We start from the raw sequence: 15324 nt of genomic DNA on the forward strand, positions 1-15324 counted from the left end.
AAAAAGTGGCAAAGAGTAAAGATCCTCAAGACAAAGAAGATTATAAATGTTTGAGGAAGGAGACGATGAAGGTATTAGTGAAAGCAAAGAAGAAAGTGCATGACGAATGGAGAAAAAGGTGATATCGGAAAGGAAAGCTATTCATAGGGAACCACATCAGAAGGGAAGAATAAAATTTTCAACACAGCCAGGCAGATGGTAAATGATAGAAGAGATGCGGTCGAAGTTAACAAAAGCTGACACGTCTCATGTTGAAATAAGATGATGTTGAGAAGGAATGGAAAGCTTACTTTGAAAACCTGTTGAATGAAGAAAACGAATGTGAGAATGACCTGGATGGTCATAAAGTTGAAGGTCTGGAAGAAGAAATATGTGAAGAGGAAGTTGATTCAGATATTAAAAATTCGAAGAATGGAAATTCAGCGAGTCCAACTGGATTCTTCGTCAAAATGATGGAGGTGGCTGGAGATATCAGAATCATGTGGATGATGAAGTTGTGTAGAAAGGTCTGGAAGGAGTAATCCCTGAAGATTGCGCAAAGAGCAATATTTTGTGCACTTGTTCAAGATGAAGGACCCTTTATATCATCCTTCGGGAACATACTCTGTACAGAGCGTCGGTGCTGCTGAAGCAGTCTCCTGGGCTATTGGGCTCAATCCTGGACGGGTCGCCGCTCCGACGCAGGATACTCGATTGGCTAAATCATCCCAGCAATTTTGTCGGCCTCGGAAGGACGACAGGCTGGGTCAACCCCACCTGGTATTACTTCAACGGCTGAGCAAGATTTGAACTTAGGACCCGAGGATCCCAAGCCCACCACCCTAACCAATAAGCCACCACCAGGCATAGGACCCTTTATTCTGTTCATCTTCCAGAAGAGTTTGCCGAAAGCATTTGATCAAGTACCAAGAGCAATTGTTGAATGGCTCTCAGAAGTCAACTGGTGCCCGAAGAAATGGTCAAATTAGTCAAGGGAATATATATTTTTTTTAAATCAAGAACTATGATAAAGACCAACATGGAATGCACTGAAATGTTGAAGTTAAGTAGGATTACACCAGGGATCAGTTTTAACTTCTCTCCTGTTTGTAATAATGATGGTAAATTGAGGAAGAAGGAAAGGTTGCGATTACCATGTGGGTTGTTGTACACTGATAACTGAGTATTCTTATACAGGACAAAGGCTCAAGGAGGAGCTGCAACACGAATCACACCTGAACAAGCAGGCAAAAAAAAAAAGAAGCATAACCTCCCAAAGCCCTTTGGATACCGTGATATATCTTTGTGACATGGATTTTCTCGACACTCAGTGGGGCAATTAAAGATAAATTTCCTCCTCCCCATGGACACCAAAACCAACGAGGTTTATCCGTGCTCTATCCTGTTAAATGCTGGATCTCAAGCGAGAAAGCAGCATGCACTATTTTTAAAGTCTTTGGTAAAACACAAACGGGGTTTGAACCGTCTTATCTCACACTCAGAGCGGATGCTCTACCACTACACCACCAAGTTTGATAATTAATAGGCCATTCGACCAGGGAGATGGTGACATGAAAGTGGGGATGATTAATGCCCGCTGCTCATATGAAAAGAACTTGTGGTGTGGCTCGGGCAGATTTTACCCTAACCACCACATCAGGGTTATCGTATATTTCTTTATTTAATTCAGACAACCAGTGGACAAGAAATGAAGGACTTTCAAGGATCTTTCGTAAAAAAAAAAAAGAAGACTTTTTCAAACACTTGAAAGGCATTGAAAAGACAAAGACCAAATTTATGGACTTTGAAGGATTTTAAGATCACATGGGAACCCAGGTAAATGTATAGATTGCTGCTAAATGCTGCATGATATAAAATTATACACTTAAATACATAGTGCTGCACACAGGCAGGAACACACACAAACACATGTGCATACGCACACCCCACATACAATACACACATGCATGGATGCATAACCCACCACACAGATGTGTACACACACACACACACACACACACACACACACACACACACACACACACACACACACACACACACACACACGTACACAGTCTACCGCCTACAGACAAAGCTTCTGACAGTGTCCCACATTCGTGGATGATAAAATGCATGCAAACTTACAAAATCCATCCCCAAATAATCAAACTGATTGAGAAAGCAATGGAGCTCGAGAATACCACATTGATATGGCAGCACCCAGAAGGAAATATCGAAATACCAGATGTGAATATACGGCATGGGATTTTCCAGGGAAGCAGTCTTCCTCCCCCCCCCCCCTCTCTTGTTTTGTCTGGCTCTGGACCCACCGAGTAACCTCGTCAACAAGCAAGGACATGGACACACCCTAACAAACAACAGAATAACATCCAAAGAAAGAGGAAAGGTGACACACCTACGATACATGGATGATTACTCTTCGCACCGAATGATGAAAAATTCACAGAACAGCTAAAACGAGTAAAACGATTCTCAGAGGACATCCAAATGGAATTTGGACTAGATACGTGTGCCAAGTGCACAGTCGCACAAGGTAAACTAACAAAACAGACAACATAAAAATTGACCTTGGGAACAACAATACAGCAGTAAGAAATCAAATCATCTTCAAATACCTCGGAGTCGAAGAGGGCCACCAAATATGTCACAAACAAATGTGCAAAACAATCGCCAACGAATACCAACATAGAGCGAAACAGATCCTGAAAATATACCTCTCCCCAAGAAACACAATCAAAGCCATACACCGACTCACAGTACCAGTGTTCCAATACAGCTGCAGAATAATAAAATGGCCCCAATCAGAAATCAATATTAGACATCAAAACAAGAAAATTCCTCAACAACCACAAAATGTTCTACAAAAAAAACAGTGCATCCGAAAAATGTACCTGCCGAGAGAGGAAGGGAGAGGCCTGATGGAACTCAACCATGCACACAGAGCGACGAGTGTAGGACTAGCTGAGTATGTGAAATGCTCAACAGAATATGGGTTTCAATTTGCAAACAAACATGAAGACAACAAAACTGTAAAAGTATCCCCAATTCACCTTGCAAGGAATCTCCAAAAATAGCTGTGAACAGAAGATGCCGCACAGGAAAACGAAACAGCAACAAATAGAGCCCCAACAATTGCAAAAAAGACAAAATAAATAAATAAAAAGAAATATCAACAAATATACACCAACAACTGGGAGAATGAAAAAAAAAAAGAGCAGAAAAATCCCCCCAAAAAATGGGACCACGTTGGGATTGACAAAGAAGGCTCAATGGAATGGCTAAGAAGAGGTCAGTTCAACTGGGAAGGAGAGCAGGTCAGGTCAGGTACGGGAGCATGTTCCGGAGCAGCGCGTCGCTATGTCCACTTTCCAGCGGTACTCCAAGGGCCTCCGTCTGGCCATCCCCCAGGCAGATGCCTGGCCCATCCCCATCTCCTTGAGATGCTGATCAACCTGCTGCAACCACGAGTCACGTGGTTGACCCATTGGCCTCCTCCACTCACAAGTCTCCCTTGCTGAGAGAATCTGGTGAGCAGGATCAGCATCAGGAAAATGAGCCACATGTCCATACAGCTGCAGCTGGCGCTCACGTACCTCCAGATAACAAATCTCATTTGCATCTCTCTCAACAACTGCTCGTTGGACACAAAGTCCGACCAGTGATAGCCAAGGATTCTCCGAAGAGACCTGGTACAAAGGAATTAAGAGTCTGTCTCAGATCTCTGGTCAGAGTCCAAGTCTCACATCCGTAGAGAAAGACTGGAAGCACCAAGGACTTGAAGACTCCGAGTTTCGTCGTCCTGCACAGGTTCCCGCAGCGCCACACCCCATGATCCAGTGAATCCATGACTCCCCAGGCCCAACCCAGACGTCTATTGACCTCTGGCTCACAACCAGCAGAGACATGAATATCATTGCCAAGGTGAGTGAATCTCTCCATGACCTCAACATCCTCGCCACAAACAGGTATAGAAGAGATAGCAGCATCCAACGTGTCAATGAAAGCCTGGATCTTATTTTTGACCCAGAAAACCCGTAATCCCAAGAGCTCCGACTCCTCATTTAGCACCACAAGGGCCCCCAAAAGGATATCCAGAGTCTCCGCAAAGATGACTGCCTCATCTGCAAAATCGAGGTCAGAGATCTTAACATTTCCAAATGATGCACCGCAGCTTGATCTCTCCGACATCCTCGCCAGAATCCAGTCCATACAAGTGCTGAAAAGTGTGGGGGCCAGTACACACCCCTGACAAACTCCAGTGACAACTGGAAATTTGTCGGAGATGGTATCACCACATTACACAGCACTCTCAGTTCCAGAGTATAGTTCAGAGACGGAGAACAAATAATAATAAATGCACAAGATCAAGGATGCTCCACCAATTTATTTCAAAAGATGGTGGGACTGAGCCAGACAGACAAGTGTAGGTTCGGCAAGACACAAACAGAAAGTTCTAGTCGCTTGCTTTCGGGATGCAAAAAACTATTATCAGAACAACTTTACACACAACGGCACAAGACCAAAAAGGAGGTGGAAGAATACAGAGACCACTGGCCTGTCCATGACAGTAAAGTGAAAGACCAATAGACTCAGCTTCATCGTGGGAGAATCCATTGCTCTTGAAGACCTTGGTTTCCAAAGCATCATGCTGAGCAAGGTACGAGGACAGGGGTGCCAGCCCAGAGGTGAGAGTAGTACTCTATCGAGTTGCGGATGAGGGCCTTGTAGGTGGATAGTAGTTCACGTCTGCCAAGGAAGGACCTTGCATGGTGGAGGATGCACAGTCAGTAACTGGCTTTGGAAGCCACCTTTGAAATGTGGTTTCCCCAAGAAAGACCAATGGCTGAGAGTGAGACCCAAGAGTTTGATTGAATGAACTTCTTCAAGAGGGATATTCAGAAAGTATGTGGGAAGGTTTGGAGAGAGAGAGAGAGAGATGGAGAGAGGTGGAGAGAGGTGGAGAGAGGTGGAGAGAGGTGGAGAGAGGTGGAGAGAGGTGGAGAGAGGTGGAGAGAGGTGGAGAGAGGTGGAGAGAGGTGGAGAGAGGTGGAGAGAGGTGGAGAGAGGTGGAGAGAGGTGGAAAGAGGTGGAGAGAGGTGGAGAGAGGTGGAGAGAGGTGGAGAGAGGTGGAGAGAGGTGGAGAGAGGTGGAGAGAGAGAGAGAGAGAGAGAGAGAGAGACAGAGAGAGAGAGAGAGAGAGAGAGAGAGAGAGAGAGAGAGAGACGATTTTATATACTGCACATATATAGAAGAAAAACAACAACATAATTGGGAAACCCTTACATTTTAAAAACTGGAGTTCATAGAACACCTTACCCTATACAGCCTTGAGAAAACATGGGCGGGCAAGGTTGGCGAATGGCAAATTTAATTGGTCGTGATGATGTAAAATGCAGTAACCTTTTGTCCAAGTATGGCTAAACAGAAGGGTTTTGAAAGTGCCAAAAAGACAATTTGTATTTTATAGTGTTCAAGTATATAGTACAATTGAAATAAAATATGATTTCTAAAGGTCGGATGGGAAAAAAAAATATTTTGGAACTTTACCTCCATTGATACAGCATCTTGTGCATCACCTTATTTAATATGTTACAATAGTTCTTCATGCCTGTTGTTTGTTTCCTTTTTTACGATGTCCCGAAAAACAGTAAGTTTCCTGTTTGGAATTCGGTTTGACTGCCAGACAGGCAGACAGAGTAAAATAATTATCTCACTCCTCTCTTCACATGCATGATCCGGACAAATTGAGCCGAAGTACGGTTAAACTTCACATTCATTTTCTGATTCATGTTCCAATGTGTTCAAAATACAACATTCAATTGAAATCAAGTTGTTTTGCAATCATAAACCAATGTTTGTAGACACAGACAGATAAAGTCAACCAATTGCTGAACCCCACTTTTCACTTCACATGCATAGGTCATGGAAAAGATCTAATCATGGAAGAGCGAGTTCACAGAAGTAAAAGGGTGTCATACTGACAACGGGTTTGGACTCAATAGATGGAAAGAACAAGTAGTGAAATGAAGAAAAGGAAAGGACGAGAGAGATGAAGGAAGAAAACACTAATGTGCAAGTCAGGGGGTTGGGTTTGATAGGGTTAAAATGGGGGTAAAAACATTCCAAGTGGAGATGGGAGCACGCAACGGAGCAGCATGTCGCTGCGTCCACTTTCCGTCGGTATTCCAGCGTCCTCCATCTGGCCATCCCCCAGGCAAATTCCAGGCCCATACCCATCTCCTTGAGATGTGGATCAACCTTCTGCAACCAGGAGGCACGTGGTCGGCCATTTGGCCTCCTCCACTCATGAGGCTCCCTCACTGAGAGAATCTGGTGAGTAGGAGCAGCATCTGGAAAATGAGCCACATGTCCATACTGCCACAACTGATGCTCACGGACTATGCAGGAAACAAATCTCATTTGAGTCTCTCTCAGCAACCGCTCGTTGGACACAAAATCCTGACCAGCGATAGTCAAGGATTCTCCGAAGAGACCTGGTACCAAAGGAATTAAGTATCTGTCTCAGATCCCCGGTCAGAGTCCAAGTCACACATCCAGAGAGCAAGACAGTAAGCACCAAGCACCTGAAGACTCGGACTTTCTGCCTCCCGCACAGGTACGGACAGCGCCACACCCCATGATCCAGTGAATCCATGACTCCCCAGGCCTGACCCAGACGTCTGTTGATCTCTGTCTCACAGCCACCAGACACATGAATATCACTGCCAAGGCAAGTAAATCTCTCCACGACCTCAACGTCCTTGCCACAAATAGGTACAGACTGGACAGCAGCATCCAGTATGTTATTGAAAGCCTGGATCTTAGTTTTGACCCAGGAAACGCATAAGATGGTATCACCACATTACACAGCACTCTCAGTTCCAGAGTATAGTTCAGAGACGGAGAACAAATAATAATAAATGCACAAGATCAAGGATGCTCCACCAATTTATTTCAAAAGATGGCGGGACTGAGCCAGACAGACAAGTGTAGGTTCGGCAAGACACAAACAGAAAGTTCTAGTCGCTTGCTTTCGGGATGCAAAAAACTATTATCAGAACAACTTTACACACAACGGCACAAGACCAAAAAGGAGGTGGAAGAATACAGAGACCACTGGCCTGTCCATGACAGTAAAGTGAAAGACCAATAGACTCAGCTTCATCGTGGGAGAATCCATTGCTCTTGAAGACCTTGGTTTCCAAAGCATCATGCTGAGCAAGGTACGAGGACAGGGGTGCCAGCCCAGAGGTGAGAGTAGTACTCTATCGAGTTGCGGATGAGGGCCTTGTAGGTGGATAGTAGTTCACGTCTGCCAAGGAAGGACCTTGCATGGTGGAGGATGCACAGTCAGTAACTGGCTTTGGAAGCCACCTTTGAAATGTGGTTTCCCCAAGAAAGACCAATGGCTGAGAGTGAGACCCAAGAGTTTGATTGAATGAACTTCTTCAAGAGGGATATTCAGAAAGTATGTGGGAAGGTTTGGAGAGAGAGAAAGAGAAAGAGAAAGAGAAAGAGAAAGAGAAAGAGAAAGAGAAAGAGAAAGAGAAAGAGAAAGAGAAAGAGAAAGAGAAAGAGAAAGAGAAAGAGAAAGAGAAAGAGAAAGAGAAAGAGAGAGAGAGAGAGAAAGAGAAAGAGAAAGAGAAAGAGAAAGAGAAAGAGAAAGAGAAAGAGAAAGAGAAAGAGAGAGAGAGAGAGAGAAAGAGAGAGACCGGTAGGCAGCATGGATGGTCACTATATAATTGCATACTAGCCATACAGTTTTTGACGGATCTGGCTGAAAATCTTTGACAAAGAGGTTGATTTTCGTGCCCATAAAAGTGTGGAAGCTGATTTTTGATTTTCGAAAAAAATAAATATTAAAATATTTTTCGGATTTTTTCAAAAATTTCAAAGTCCCGTTGCTCGGCAACTGTGGCGTCCATAGGAACGGTGCTCAAAAGCGTACAACTAGATCCTGGTATGAACCTACCGGTGAAGTTTCATCAAAATCCGTTGACTCCTCTGGCCTCCAGAGCTGTCCATTACATAAATACAGACAGACGGAAAACCTGAGAATAACGGTAGTCGAGCGACCACCCAACAGACAGACAGACAGAGGTTGGGGACACAAGACTTGGAAGAAAATAGGGAATTGAGGCATTCGGCCTTCTTCCAAGTGGAATCACCTGTGGTGCCATTTAAAGTGAGAGAAGGGATGTAAGTGGAGCATACTCCAGAGATAGACTTAACAAGGCACTGCAATGTTTTAGAGAAGGCAGACAAGTTTGAAAGTTCAGCCTTGAGGTTGGACAGATGTTATCTTCTGGCTCGTCTGAAAGTGGACACAGACTTTTTGCTGACACACAGATTGGTGGAGAATCAAGATTAGGGGTCTGAGGGAGTCGCATGAACATCTCACTCCTGGACTATGATGACGAGTGGAGCAGAGCGGAGGGAATACGCAACTTTGAGCAAAGGAAAGGCAGAATGAGGCAGAAACAAGCTCAAATGAGCGAAGATCCTCGTCCTCTTAATGATGACGTCATAAAAACGAATATGACGTCATTGTGACGTATCAGGTTTGCGATAAATTATCTGTGATAATGCCCGGCTTGATTCCCGCAAACAAAATTCAAACAGCTTGCCTAGTTTCGGAGATAATGGTATAGGCGATTTCCATTAGCAGAGATATTATGACGTCAACTTTTTTTCTTGGAAGAATTTCCAAAAGTTTACAGTTTACAGTGATCTTTGTTCAATGGGAATTGAATGCGATTAAAAAGAGGAACCTTAACTTTGAGCACCCTTTTCTCAGAATTGCCAGGCTTTTCCCAGGCTCACCAGCAGCATGTCTGCATGCCAAGTGCAGCTCGAGTTATTAAAAACAAAAAAAAAATCCCACCCACTCAGGTTTCTGTACATCTGGAACTGCCAGAGAGAGAGGACATTTGACCCAAAGCAGATAATGTAGGGTAGAAATCTTGCGACAGGAAGGTATATACAGAAAGAGGTGGGGGTTCAGGAGTAAATAAATAGAGCAGGGTTGGTGAGGAGAAAATAATTGGAGAGCGTTCCGCTCATGGACATGGCGTGCCCAGGTGTATTGAAACATGTGGGCAAGCAGGCACTTCTGGTCCCTCCGGGCCTATTTCTGCAGCTCCCCGAGTGAAGGCTCCAGTGACCCATGCTGAGAGCAGCGTTTAGAAGCAACTGCAAGTGTGTGGCACTGGTTGCTAATGGGGGCAGGAACTAAAGGTGCAGCTTTTGGGCCAAAGGTCGGAGGTCACTTGGGATGTTGTGAATGAGCAGGTGAGGAGAGGTGTCATAACAAAAGGCATTTTACTGCCATTGTTAAAACTTTATGGCAGGGGTCAAGAGCAAAATGAATTTGGCGTGAAGTACAACAGCCATGACTTGGTGTATTCCACTTCTTCGAAATGAGCTTCCATGAATGTGTCAAAGAGACGACTGCCATGCAGTTTGTGTCACAAATGCATGTTTGAGCACAAAGGTATCCGTCTAAATTGCAGGATCATTCCATTTTGAAGCTTCAACATTAATTATTACAAAAACATTAATTAATTATTCAACAAAACTTCAACAAAATATTTTCTCCGCAACATCAAAGTTGATGGAAGAGTGAGGTGACTGTTTTTCATCACAGGGAGACACTGTCAAAGGGCCGTGTTACCTCTCGGGGGTTTTGGAGGAGTGCCACTCAAGAATAGCAGCAAACCTTTCCATTGGAGTTTATGGCTACGGCTACAATTCCCCAGTTATTTTGGAACTGGCATTCAATTATATTGGAAAGAAAGTGTCAAAAGGAAAGGAAATCCGAGCAGAATATCCGTAAAGGAGACAGGGAGCGATACAAAAGTGTTTACAAATAGTGCTGGAGGAAAACATCGCACGAACAAAAATGGCATCATTAGCATTCAGTCAGCTCTCCGTGTGCCTTGGCACCTGCAGACAGAAACCTCATGCTCAAAAAATAATCCCATCAGTGGAAGATATTATTTATCAGGCTTTATGCTACAGGAGCGAGAATGAGGAGAAGGATATCTTTCTAAAATCATTGGTAATTATAATAATTGTTTTACAATGTCATTTCATGCAATCCAAGGGGGTGATCCATGGACCATACAATGGCAAAAATATCAGTGAATGAAGGAAAATCGAAAACATGAAATTTTCCAGTTTGTAGCAATATTATAAATGCAAAACTGAAAAGATGTCTCAATCAATACAAGTTGTCAAAAAAAAAAATGTCAAAAAAAAAAGTTGTCAAAAATGCAAGAGTGTTACGTGATGTATAACAATGACGGGCAACACAAATTATATATGTGGTCTATTTTTCGATGCAAGGTTAATCCTTTGAACCCTGAGCTCCTTGGACTTTCGGCTCCCCCACCTTGGACTCCCTGGAGAAAATTCCGGCCACTCGGGTATCTGGAAGTTTGAATGGAGGCTGGTAAACCGGCCACTCGGGTATATGGAGGTTTGAATAGAGGCTGGTAAACCGGCCACTCGGGTATTTGGAGGTTTGAATGGAGGCTGGTAAACCATCCGCTCGGGTATTTAGAGGTTTGAATGGAGGATGTTAAACCGGCCGCTCGGATATATGGAGGTTTGAATAGAGGCTGGTAAACCGTCCGCTCGGGTATTTGGAGGTTTGAATGGAGGATGGTAAACCAGCCACTCGGGTATTTGGAGGTTTGAATAGAGGCTGGTAAACCGTCCGCTCGGGTATTTGGAGGTTTGAATGGAGGATGTTAAACCGGCCGCTCGGGTATATGGAAGTTTGAATGGAGGCTGGTAAACCGGCCACTCGGATATATGGAGGTTTGAATAGAGGCTGGTAAACCGGCCACTCGGGTATCTGGAGGTTTGAATAGAGGCTGGTAAACCGGCCACTCGGGTATTTGGAGGTTTGAATGGAGGCTGGTAAACCGGCCACTCGGGTATTTGGAGGTTTGAATGGAGGATGTTAAACCGGCCGCTCGGGTATATGGAAGTTTGAATGGAGGCTGGTAAACCGGCCACTCGGGTATCTGGAAGTTTGAATGGAGGCTGGTAAACCGTCCGCTCGGGTATTTGGAGGTTTGAATGGAGGCTGGTAAACCGGCCACTCGGGTATTTGGAGGTTTGAATGGAGGATGGTAAACCGGCCGCTCGGGTATATGGAGGTTTGAATCGAGGATGGTAAACCGGCCACTCGGATATATGGAGGTTTGAATGGAGGCTGGTAAACCGTCCGCTCAGTATTTGGAGGTTTGAATGGAGGCTGGTAAACCGTCCGCTCGGGTATTTGGAGGTTTAAATGGAGGATGGTAAACCGTCCGCTCGGGTATTTGGAGGTTTAAATGGAGGATGGTAAACCGGCCGCTCGGGTATATGGAGGTTTGAATAGGGGATGGTAAACCGTCCGCTCGGGTATATGGAGGTTTGAATAGAGTCTGGTAAACCGGCCACTCGGGTATCTGGAAGTTTGAATCGAGGATGGTAAACCGGCCACTCGGATATTTGGAGGTTTGAATAGAGGATGGTAAACTGTCCGCTCGGGTATTTGGAGGTTTGAATAGAGGATGGTAAACCGTCCGCTCGGGTATATGGAGGTTTGAATCGAGTCTGGTAAACCGGCCACTCGGGTATCTGGAAGTTTGAATCGAGGATGGTAAACCGGCCACTCGGATATTTGGAGGTTTGAATAGAGGATGGTAAACTGTCCGCTCGGGTATTTGGAGGTTTGAATAGAGGATGGTAAACCGGCCGCTCGGGTATATGGAGGTTTGAATCGTGGCTGGTAAACCGTCCACTCGGGCATATGGAGGCTTGAATAGCAGATGGTAAACCGGTGTCGTCAGCGTGCAACTGATGTTCAAATAGTACATAATTAATCGACATCTTGTGACACACAGACATGAACTGATGTGTATATATATATATATATATATATATATATATATATATATATATATATATATATATATATATATATATATATATATATATATATATATATATATACATACACAACTGTGAAAAGTTTTAGAACACCCACATTTTTCAGTTTTTACTTAAATTTAAGCAGTTCAAGTCCAGTGAATAACTTGAAATGGAACAAAGCTAAGTGGTAAACTGGCAGAGATTAAATAAAAAAAGTTTGGGTCACCAAAAGCTGAAAAATAATGTAAATTTCAGAGTTGTTAAAAAAGGCTCTTTTCATGGAACAAGTAATTGGTTTGCAACTGCAGCTGTTCTGTAGCAATGGAAGTAAATTTAGCCTTTAAAGTTGATGCAAAAAATTTCTGCAGCTGTCCCAACTTTTGTTGATTAGTTACAAACCCTCTGTCTGTATAAAAGTGGTGTTGGAACAGACTGTGTTGCGACACCCTCTGAAGCATTATTTGGACAATATTGTACTGCAGGAAGTAGTATATTGCTCTCATAAGGGCGAGAAAAAGACAATCAGCAAAGGAAGACAGACAGACCATTATAACCCTTAAAAATGTCAGTCTTTCCTTTCGAGAAATTACAAAGAAGCCAAGGTGTCAGTGAGTACAGTTTCCTACGCCATCAAAAAGCACTTGGAAACTGGAGGAAACTGACAGGAAGAGGTCTGGCAGAGCCAAAGCCACAACACAATCAGAAGACAAGTTTCTGAGAGTCAACAGCTTGTGTGATAGGCGGCTCACAGGACAGCAGCTTCAAGCACAGCTTAACACTGGTTGAAGTAAGGAAGTCTCAGTTTCAACTGTGAAGAGAAGACTTCGAGCTGCGGGTTTGACAGGTGGAGTGGCAGTAAGAAAGCCATTGCTAAGATGGCAAAATAAGGAAAACAGGCTTGCCTAGGCCATGAAGCACCGCCAGTGGACTACTGAAAACTGGAAGATGATCTTATGGACCGATGAATGAAGATGTGAAATCTTCGGTTCATCACGCAGGGTTTTTGTACGCCGTTGAGTTGGCAAAAGGATGGTTCCTCAGTGTGTGACACCAACTGTCAAACATGGAGGAGGAAGCGTGATGATCTGGGGCTCTTTTGCTGGATCCAGAGTCGGCCATTTGCACAGAGTGACTGGCACCCTGAACCAAAAGGGCTACCACAGCATTTTGCAGCGCCATGCAATACCCTCTGGTCCACGCCTAGTTGGTCAGGGGTTCATCCTACAGCAATGGGATGAACTGGAGAGAAGGGTGAAAGCAAAGCAACCTGCAAGTGCAACACACTTGTGGGAACTTCTACAACAGTGTTGGGAAGAACTTTCCAAACAATATTTGATTTCCATTGTTGAAAGAATGCCACGAGTATGTTCGGCTGTTTTATCTGCAAAAAGTGGCTACTTTGATGAGTCAAAATTTTAGATTAAATTTTGTTCAACAAAACGATTCCATGATTTCTTTTTTTATGTGCAATTGTATATTTGTTCTTTGCTTTAATTTCAGAGAACACTGAAACATTAAACTGCTTAATTTTCATTAAAAACTGCAAAAATGGGGTGTTCTAAAACTTTTGACCGGTAGTGTATATAGACATACATATATATATATATATATATATATATATATATATATATATATATATATATATATATATATATATATATATATATATATATATATATATATATATATATATATACACACACACATGTTCTATGCCTAGTGTTGGCTTAATGGTTGGGGTGCTGGATTTGGGATCCCATGAACCTGAGTTCAAACCCCACTCGGCTCTTGAATTAATACCAGGTGGGTTAACTTGGCCTGTTATCCTTCCGAGGTCGGCAAAATGAGTGCCAGCATGCTGGTATACTGTGTCGGAGTGGCGACCTGTTCAGGATTGTGTTCAATAGCCAAAGAGTCCGCTTAGGCAGCACCAATGCTCTGCACAGAGTCTGGTCCCAATGGATGGATGGATGGACATATGTTCTACGACTGATTTACAAATGTAGTTCAAACTTTATCGACGTGCTCACATTGCATCGGTGGTGTGCATGCTTATCGATGATCTAACATTCTAAAGAGTACATACTTTCAAGAAATATGTGTGTGTTATTGCTGTTGATTGGCCCTGTGACTGCTCTGCACAGACAGGGTTGATAATATTCCAACATTAACCCACCGCCATGTTGGTGTGATTGGCCCTTGGGCAAATATATCTGGCGGTCTCACCCCCATCAGACTTCTGTTCTGTTCTTGCGTATGGCAGCTTGGCTGCCGGGTAGCTATCATTTCTTGGAAGCACGGCTGTGCTGCTGATGCTGTGCCCCTCTACCAGTTCACTGGTACTCATTTCGCCAACCTCAGAAGGATGACAGGCTGAGTCAACCCCACCTGGTGTTAATTCAGCAGCCAATGGGACTCAAACTCAGGACCCTGTGATCCTAAGCCAGCCACCCTAACCACTAAGCCAACACCAGGCATCCCCATCAGATTGATTGAGAGTCACGGTCCTACCCACCACTCTGATCCCTTCCTATTCCGTTACAAAGGAATGCAGTTTTGCGTACTTTCCATGGAATCCTTTCAAGCTATTGAAATTTCGAGCAGTTTGAACCTTCCCACTATAAAATGCAGTGGATTGGTGTTTAAACCAAGTTTGTTGATAAAACCATTTTTGAGTTAGGCTGTCAGAAAAGAACAATAAGAACAAGTACAGGTACATTGAAGGTGCACTACGCCCATTGCCAAATAAATAAATAACAAATCCTCCAGCACACGACATCGCCAGGCACCTTCGGCCTTTGGTACGCGGTGATGCCGCCGTGCAACACGTGGAGACGGAATTGGGAGGGAGGGGTGCACTTCTGAGGTGAATGTGTACAAATGATACTTACTCGCCGTGCAGCACATGGAGACAGAATTTGGAGGGAGCGGTGCACAATAATTGATTGATTAATTGCAAAATTGAAATAAATAAATAATCACCTAAAATAATTAATTTCTTAATTAATTGGTTAAAAGCATACCAAAACCACCACCGTTTCATCAGAATCTGTAACTTTTTGTAAATTAAGTTATTTATCGAAAATTGAATGATAGATTAATTGATTAATCAATTATTCAAAAATACCCTTGATAGCCAAATCACTCGTTCACTCTCATGTCCAAATTTCAGCTTCCGAGCTCAAAAGGTGCCCGAGATATTGACCAGAAGAGAAAGAAAATAAATTAGTAATTAATAAATCGAGAATAATTAAGTAATTAATCAATTAATTGATTAATCAAAAAAAATACTGTTTTTGCCAAAGCACATCCCCAAATTTCAGCTTCCTTGCTCAAAGGATGGCAGAGATATCGCCTGGACAAACAAACAAGAAAACAAACAGAGTAAAAACCAAG

General features: G+C 43.5%; 1 protein-coding gene across 16 annotated transcripts in view; it reads right to left on the reverse strand.

Moving 5' to 3' along the window:
- Positions 1 to 15324, reverse strand: part of LOC147029380 (catenin delta-2-like) — a 474794-nt gene that overhangs the window by 243631 nt on the left and 215839 nt on the right. The window lies entirely within an intron of this gene.

The sequence above is a fragment of the Eptatretus burgeri genome, chromosome 3 (genome assembly GCF_056783735.1).
Source record: "Eptatretus burgeri isolate ZD-2024b chromosome 3, Ebu_testis_v1, whole genome shotgun sequence".
NCBI classification, from domain to species: Eukaryota; Metazoa; Chordata; class Myxini; order Myxiniformes; family Myxinidae; genus Eptatretus; species Eptatretus burgeri.